The sequence below is a fragment of the Botryllus schlosseri genome, chromosome 9 (genome assembly GCF_051294905.1).
Source record: "Botryllus schlosseri isolate E-star chromosome 9, Bs_hap1, whole genome shotgun sequence".
NCBI classification, from domain to species: Eukaryota; Metazoa; Chordata; class Ascidiacea; order Stolidobranchia; family Styelidae; genus Botryllus; species Botryllus schlosseri.
The window spans coordinates 9,317,553-9,324,433 of record NC_137244.1 but is presented as its reverse complement, the minus strand read 5'-3'; the positions used below and the strand labels follow the sequence as shown (position 1 = coordinate 9,324,433).

General features: G+C 40.1%; 1 long non-coding RNA gene across 2 annotated transcripts; it reads left to right on the top strand.

The window, feature by feature from the left end:
- Positions 1-1,726: 1,726 nt before the first annotated feature.
- Positions 1,727-5,382, top strand: LOC145447067 (uncharacterized). 2 transcript variants are annotated; one of them, XR_013917437.1, is made up of 4 exons: positions 3,657-3,957; positions 4,442-4,717; positions 4,772-4,993; positions 5,188-5,382. It is a non-coding gene; the product is annotated as an uncharacterized LOC145447067 (long non-coding RNA). The 2 variants fall into 2 exon arrangements; XR_013917438.1 differs by lacking the exons at positions 3,657-3,957; positions 4,442-4,717 and adding an exon at positions 1,727-2,084 and having other exon boundaries at positions 4,796-4,993.
- The last annotated feature ends 1,499 nt before the right edge of the window (positions 5,383-6,881 follow it).

Below are 6,881 nucleotides of genomic sequence, written 5' to 3'. Positions count from 1 at the left end.
GACCGTTAGGGTTGTCCATAATTTGGAAAATCTTACAAATCCTCGGTTGTAATGTCTTATTCGATAGATTATTGATAAAAAACGACACTGAGCCTGAAAGAAGCTCACAGAAAGGCCGTTAAGATTTCGTGCAAAGCGTTTGAAAGTAGCTGCCGAAGAATGGGCGTACCACCGACCATAGAACGGCGAGAAGACTAGTAATCAAGAAACCCCGGCTCTTGATTGGATAATCGGCTATGCTTCAATGACCACGACAGCAGCAGCTTGCTGATTACGTGAACAAGGAGTCTGCTACTGGCGGCGATTCTGAAAGCGCATTGTATGTAGGTTAACAGATAATGATTTAGGATTGATTCAAGGTATCTTGAGGTACGAAATACATGATGTACAAACAACAGCTGCTTCACAAATACGTCTAAAGCATGACCGCTTCTTTGTGAAGGAAACCGCTGTAGCCTATATGCCTTGTTTTCAACGAGGGAAAGCATAGGCGCTTATGCAAGTGGCGACGGATTCCTAGTTTCAGAAATAATATATCATTATTGAATACAAAGATAAAGCTTAACAATGACACTATAAGTTAGGTGATCTTATTGGGCTCAGGTTGCAGTACATAGTTGAAGTTTTGAATGCTCTAGCGATCGGCTGAATCAGACGGTTAGGCTTAGCACTCATCAGATGTTTGCAGCAAATTGAATGCACTTGTAAATGTTTTCAAAGTCCCTAATGATGTCGCAGAAACGAGGTTTAAATGCAAGCACAGGCCCTGCTTGATATGATATACAAACTATGCTGGATACTATGCACTATGCAGCATTGTCTGTGTTTACCTTTACACCCCTTTTCTGCGCGATTATTAAGGAATTTGACATATCATATCCAGCATATTATGTGCTTACTTTTACACCTCTTTTCTGCGTCATCATCAAGGACTCTGACAACACTCGCAAGTGAATACAGTTTGATGCAAGCATCTGACAAGTGCCAAGCATAACCCGCTGATTCAGCCGACCCTTTCAAAACTTCAACTATGTACTACAACCTGAGCCCAATGAGATCACACAAACTATAGTGTCATTGTTAAGCTTTATCTTTGTATTCAATAATGATATATTATTTCTGAAACTAGGAATCCGTCGCCACTTGCATAAGCGCCTATGCTTTCCCTCGTTGAAAACAAGGCATATAGGCTACGGCGGTTTCTTTCACAATAAAGCAGTCATGCTTTAGACGTTTTTGTGAAGCAGCTGTTGTTTGTTCATCATGTATTTCGTACCTCAGCATACCCTTAATCAATCCTAAATCATTATCTGTTAACCTACATACAATGCGCTTTCAGAATCGCCGCCAGTAGCAGTATAGATAACTAACCTACGGATAGATGGGCAACACGTGATTCACGGTCGAGAGCCCAGATGCCGTCAGATTTGTTGTCGCTTCATAGCATGAAGCGGCAGGTTATTGGCCAGATTGATGTTTGGTGCAGATAGGATATAGGGCAATCACAACAGGTTATTTAGTGATACAGTACACAGGCATTGGCGCGGCTATCATTGCATTAATATCAGGAGGATATTTCATGAGCAAAATAAGTCATGATATTCACTCCATTATTAATTGGTTTCAATATTGACTTCGGCTGAGATTTCCTTGAACTATTTTGGTTTGTATAATCATTAGAGCGGCCATTTTTTGACATATCAAAATTTGTCAAAATCGTAGTGGTAAAAAGTTGCCTATTTCTGAGCCAAAAACGTTTTTCGATGCTAAACTACTTCGTTAGGACAGCTATAGTTCCTACCAGAAATGAAGATAAGAAGTTGGCTACAATTTTAACATTATGTGGTCAAAAAAACGCCCTAATAATCAGAGATAGGTTTTAGTATGTATTGCTAAATAAAGAGAATATGTTTTCATAATCCAGGCATAATTAATATGGAATAATTATATTTCGAATTACTGACTGAGGATATCATGTGTGCGTAGGGCTTGGCACAATGATTCTCGAATCTGAACATAATATGATTGCGGTGGAGGATGCATCAACGAGTCACAACTGGAGCTATTTCACTTCGAAGTCAGCTGTCATAAAATAATCCAGTTTTTGGGCAACATAGTCTTCTTGCTTTGCATGTTGATACTGCCTAGCCATGCAAAGATTCCTCCTATGTAAAAAAGAGGTAAACCAACACTATGGCTGAAACCTTGACGTTGGTGTGTTGGCTTTTGTCCAATATCAGCTGGCAGTCCACTTCGCAATGGTGACATATCAAACTGACACATATATCCTCAGTATTTATTATTTTCAATATTTAATATTATCTTATATATATTATTCAATCGACTTTCGCTTGGGTATATATATTATTCAATCGACTTTCGCTTGGGTATTGGGGATGCATCGTAGGGCTTTGCCGATCTTTTCATTGCCTTTGATTGGGTGACATGATGGATGTCGTACGCTAGCTGTGGAATATCCGGATTTGTCCGTCTTCTCCCCATTTGTCTCTGCAATCACAATCCCAGTCAATAATCTAACGCCTTATTACGTTTAAGTATCTTACTAAATTTCCAAAAAATGCCTCTAGCACATCTTGCGTGAACGTTCCAAGGGCCAACTTGGGCATTTCTTCGATGAGACGATCGCATAGACCCACCATATTCCGTGACATGAAAATTAGGCCCAGGTTATTGCTGGGACAAAGAAGATTCCATCAGATGGACTCTTTACTGATCCAAATCCGTAGGCTCCTGAAAGGCCAATTTTTCTATGCTCCGATCCTCAGCATCTCCTCAAGGTAGCTTTACCTGATAATTTTAGATCATATTATATTGTAGTACGGTGAGCACTACCAGAGGTGGTCAAAGTAGTCAAGAAAGCTACTCAAGTAGAAGTACAAGTAGCGATGAAAAAATCTACTCAAGTATGAGTAGAAGTACTTCTTCCATAAGCAACCTAAAACTACTTGGAGTAGGATTAGAATTGACTGACTTTAAAGCTACTCAAGTAAGTAGTTTTGAAAACTATCGTAATTCGTTCGCATGGACTGCCAAAAGCTATGAGGAAGGAGTAAAGAGCTTGATTCATATTGTTGCATCCCAGGCGGGGTCAATTTTTGACAGAATAGGCAGTCGTCCATATCATGGGATGTAAATGATAGTATTGATATGGAATGTGCTACTAATTCTTTGTTTACTTGAACACCCCGTTTTAGAGAATATCATGGCATGGTGCCCTCCCCCATATTATAAGGCGCCTAGTTTAGTCAATGAGCATTGGTGACAAGTTGTGTCGGATACGGCTTCAACACTTTGCGCGATTAGTAAACGTTAATTAAAAATATGGCAGTTCGTATGTTTTCAAAATGTTTACACAATAACTGAAACAATGACAATAATGCCCGTCATTTGAAAAAAAATACAAAAAAAGCGGTAATATATAATGTGTCGTTTGTCCAGAAAGTTTCAACGGTGGTCTGCTAGAACAGGTCTAAGTCTAACGTTAAAAAAAGTAAAGGTTCACTTTTCCGGATTTGGACACGTCATGTTACTGCTAGATTGCGAAACGATAGTATCAAATGTTATGGTGGGGGGGGGGGGGGGTATACTTACTGTGATACTTTCGTTTAAACATATTTGTCACGCCGTATCTACTGCGCGCGAAGCGCAACGAAAATTTTGGGTATTACTTGACTTATGAAAATTAAATGTTAGTAGGCCTACCATGTGAAAACAGTCCCGAAATTCCATACCCGATATATTCTTATATCCTAACAGCCACACGGAACTCTCTATTCATCGAAAGCAGAGGGATCTCGATACATGAACATGAATGGGAGAGGGCAAGATATATTATGGACGGATATCCAAAAACTGTTTGTCGTGGAGTCGCGCAGCCTGTCACTTTACCAGTCCGGATTTACATTGGCCCATGTTAATTTAAATCCACGATCTAAAGTAGGCAAAAAATATGTTTGACATCTCTGGTCTAGATCAGTGCTTTTCAGCCGGTTGGCTGCGGCCCACTTGGGCCGCGAAGACATTTTAAGAAACGATGATAGATCCCAATTTGTAGATCTGTTCTCTACCACGAAGACCAAGTCGAAAAATGTCAATATTTTCAACATTTTCTTCCACTTTTGGATGATGATTCTGGAACATGTAATTGACGGGCCTGCGGGGCTCGTGCACTTTCGGACTAAACTCAATACAGCCTTATGGAGAAAATGTGTTTTTGGTCCCAAAGTGCATGAGTCCCACAGCTATTCGCTCTATTGTCTGTAGTGGTTTGAACGTTTGTCGCGAAAGGGTGTGTGGTGGGCCACGCAATGAAATTTAGATGGAAAGTGGGATGCGAACTGAAATAGGTTGAGAAGCACTGGGATAGATGATGCGCTTGCAATCATTCACTGGGCTGAAATGTGACCGTTTTTCATGCCAGATGAATGTCAGTTTGGCTACGGGTGTATTGAGTCACAAAGTTGGAAATTGTTTGAAAGGGATGGGAGCAACCGGTACATCTGATTTTGTTCTGATGATGGAAAGGTATGAGTGACGAATTTTCACTTATATAACAAGGGGTTTGATTTTATGACCTAAAACAGATGGTTCAATAATCAATGTCGGCACATGCCGCATTAGTTATCCAATATGCAGCCTGGACGATGAAAGAATTGCATGGCTGGGTGAATTTGCGGATCGATTATTGAGTTGGAAGGTCAGCTCCTCATAGTTATTATTCGAGGTATTTTCGGGTCATCATGTAATTTAGAAATATGCTTCAAGTCGTGGTGAGCCAAAACGAATGATGGCAAAACCCACAATGGAAGGCCTAATTTTCACGTCACGGAATATGGTGGGTCTATGCGATCGTCTCATCGAAGAAATGCCAAAGTTGGCCCTTGGAACGTTCACGCAAGATGTGCTAGAGGCATTTTTCAGTCGAGCTCAGCTGCGCGCGCCTCTTCAGATGCACTGTCTAAGAATTATCAAGGTGAAATACACTAAGAAAAAGTTGATCAAGTCCCTGCATTAATTCGATTTTTAGTACGCATTGTATCAATATTTTTAAAAAGTTTATTTAGACTCTCGCGGGCCGCACAGAACGGTGTTGCGGGCAGCATGCGGCCCGCGGGCCGTAGTTTGCCCACCCCTGCGTTAGATTATTGACTGGGATTGTGATTGCAGAGACAAATGGGGAGAAGACGGACAAATCCGGATATTTCACAGCTAGCGTACGACATCCATCATGTCACCCAATCAAAGGCAATGAAAAGATCGGCAAAGCCCTACGATGCATCCCCAATACCCAAGCGAAAGTCGATTGAATAATATACATAATATAATATTAAATATTGAAAATAATAAATACTGAGGATATATGTGTCAGTTTGATATGTCACCATTGCGAAGTGGACTGCCAGCTGATATTGGACAAAAGCCAACACACCAACGTCAAGGTTTCAGCCATAGTGTTGGTTTACCTCTTTTTTATATAGGAGGAATCTTTGCATGGCTAGGCAGTATCAACATGCAAAGCAAGAAGACTATGTTGCCCAAAAACTGGATTATTTTATGACAGCTGACTTTGAAGTGAAATAGCTCCAGTCGTGACTCGTTGATGTATCCTCCACCGCAATCATATTATGTTCAGATTCGAGAATCATTGTGCCAAGCCCTACGCACACATGATATCCTCAGTCAGTAATTCGAAATATAATTATTCCATATCAATTATGACTGGATTATGAAAACATATTGTCTTTATTTAGCAATACATACTAAAACCTATCTCTGATTATTAGGGCGTTTTTTTTGACCACATAATGTTAAAATTGTAGCCAACTTCTTAGATCTTCATTTCTGGTAGGAACTATAGCTGTCCTAACGAAGTAGTTTAGCATCGAAATACGTTTTTGGCTCAGAAATAGGCAACTTTTGTACTACTACGATTTTGACATATCAAAACATGGCCGCTCTAATGATTATGCAAACCAAAATAGTTCAAGGAAATCTCAGCCGAAATCAATATTGAAACCAATTAATAATAGAGTGAATATCATGACTTATTTTGCTCATGAAATATCCTCCTGATATTAATGCAATGATAGCCGCGCCAGTGCCTGTGTACTGTATCACTAAATAACCTGTTGTGATTGCCCTATATCCTATCTGCACCAAACATCAATCTGGCCAATAACCTGCCGCTTCATGCTATGAAGCGACAACAAATCTGACGGCATCTGGGCTCTCGACCGTGAATCACGTGTTGCCCATCTATCCGTAGGTTAGTTATCTATAGTAGCAGTCTCCTTAATCACCTAATCAGCAAGCTGCTGCTGTCGTGGTCATTGAAGCATAGCCGATTATCCTATCAAGAGCCGTGGTTTCGTGATTGCTAGTCTTCTCGCCGTTCTATGGTCGGTGGCACGCCCATTCTTCGGCAGCTACTTTCAAACGCTTTGCACGAAATCTTAACGGCCTTTCAGTGAGCTTCTTTCAGGCTCAGTGTCGTTTTTTATCAATAATCTATGGAATAAGACATTACAACGGAGGATTTGTAAGATTTTCCAAATTATGGACAACCCTAATGACCGTGCTACAAGTCGACAGATATGGAAACCCAACGAGGAATACCAAACTGATGTGAAAGACAGAGGTGGCCAGTAACGAAGTAATTCTACTTTTTGATCTTGATGTACTTGAAGTAGATTTTGCCTTCTCACTACTTATTAAGTAGTTATGATTTTAGACTACTTCCACTTCTATATTATTCAATATACTTCGATATAAGATGTTGATTAAATGCGTACTAAAAATCAACTTACTGTGAACACTTGATTAAACTTTTTCTTACTATATTTCAACATGATGACAATACG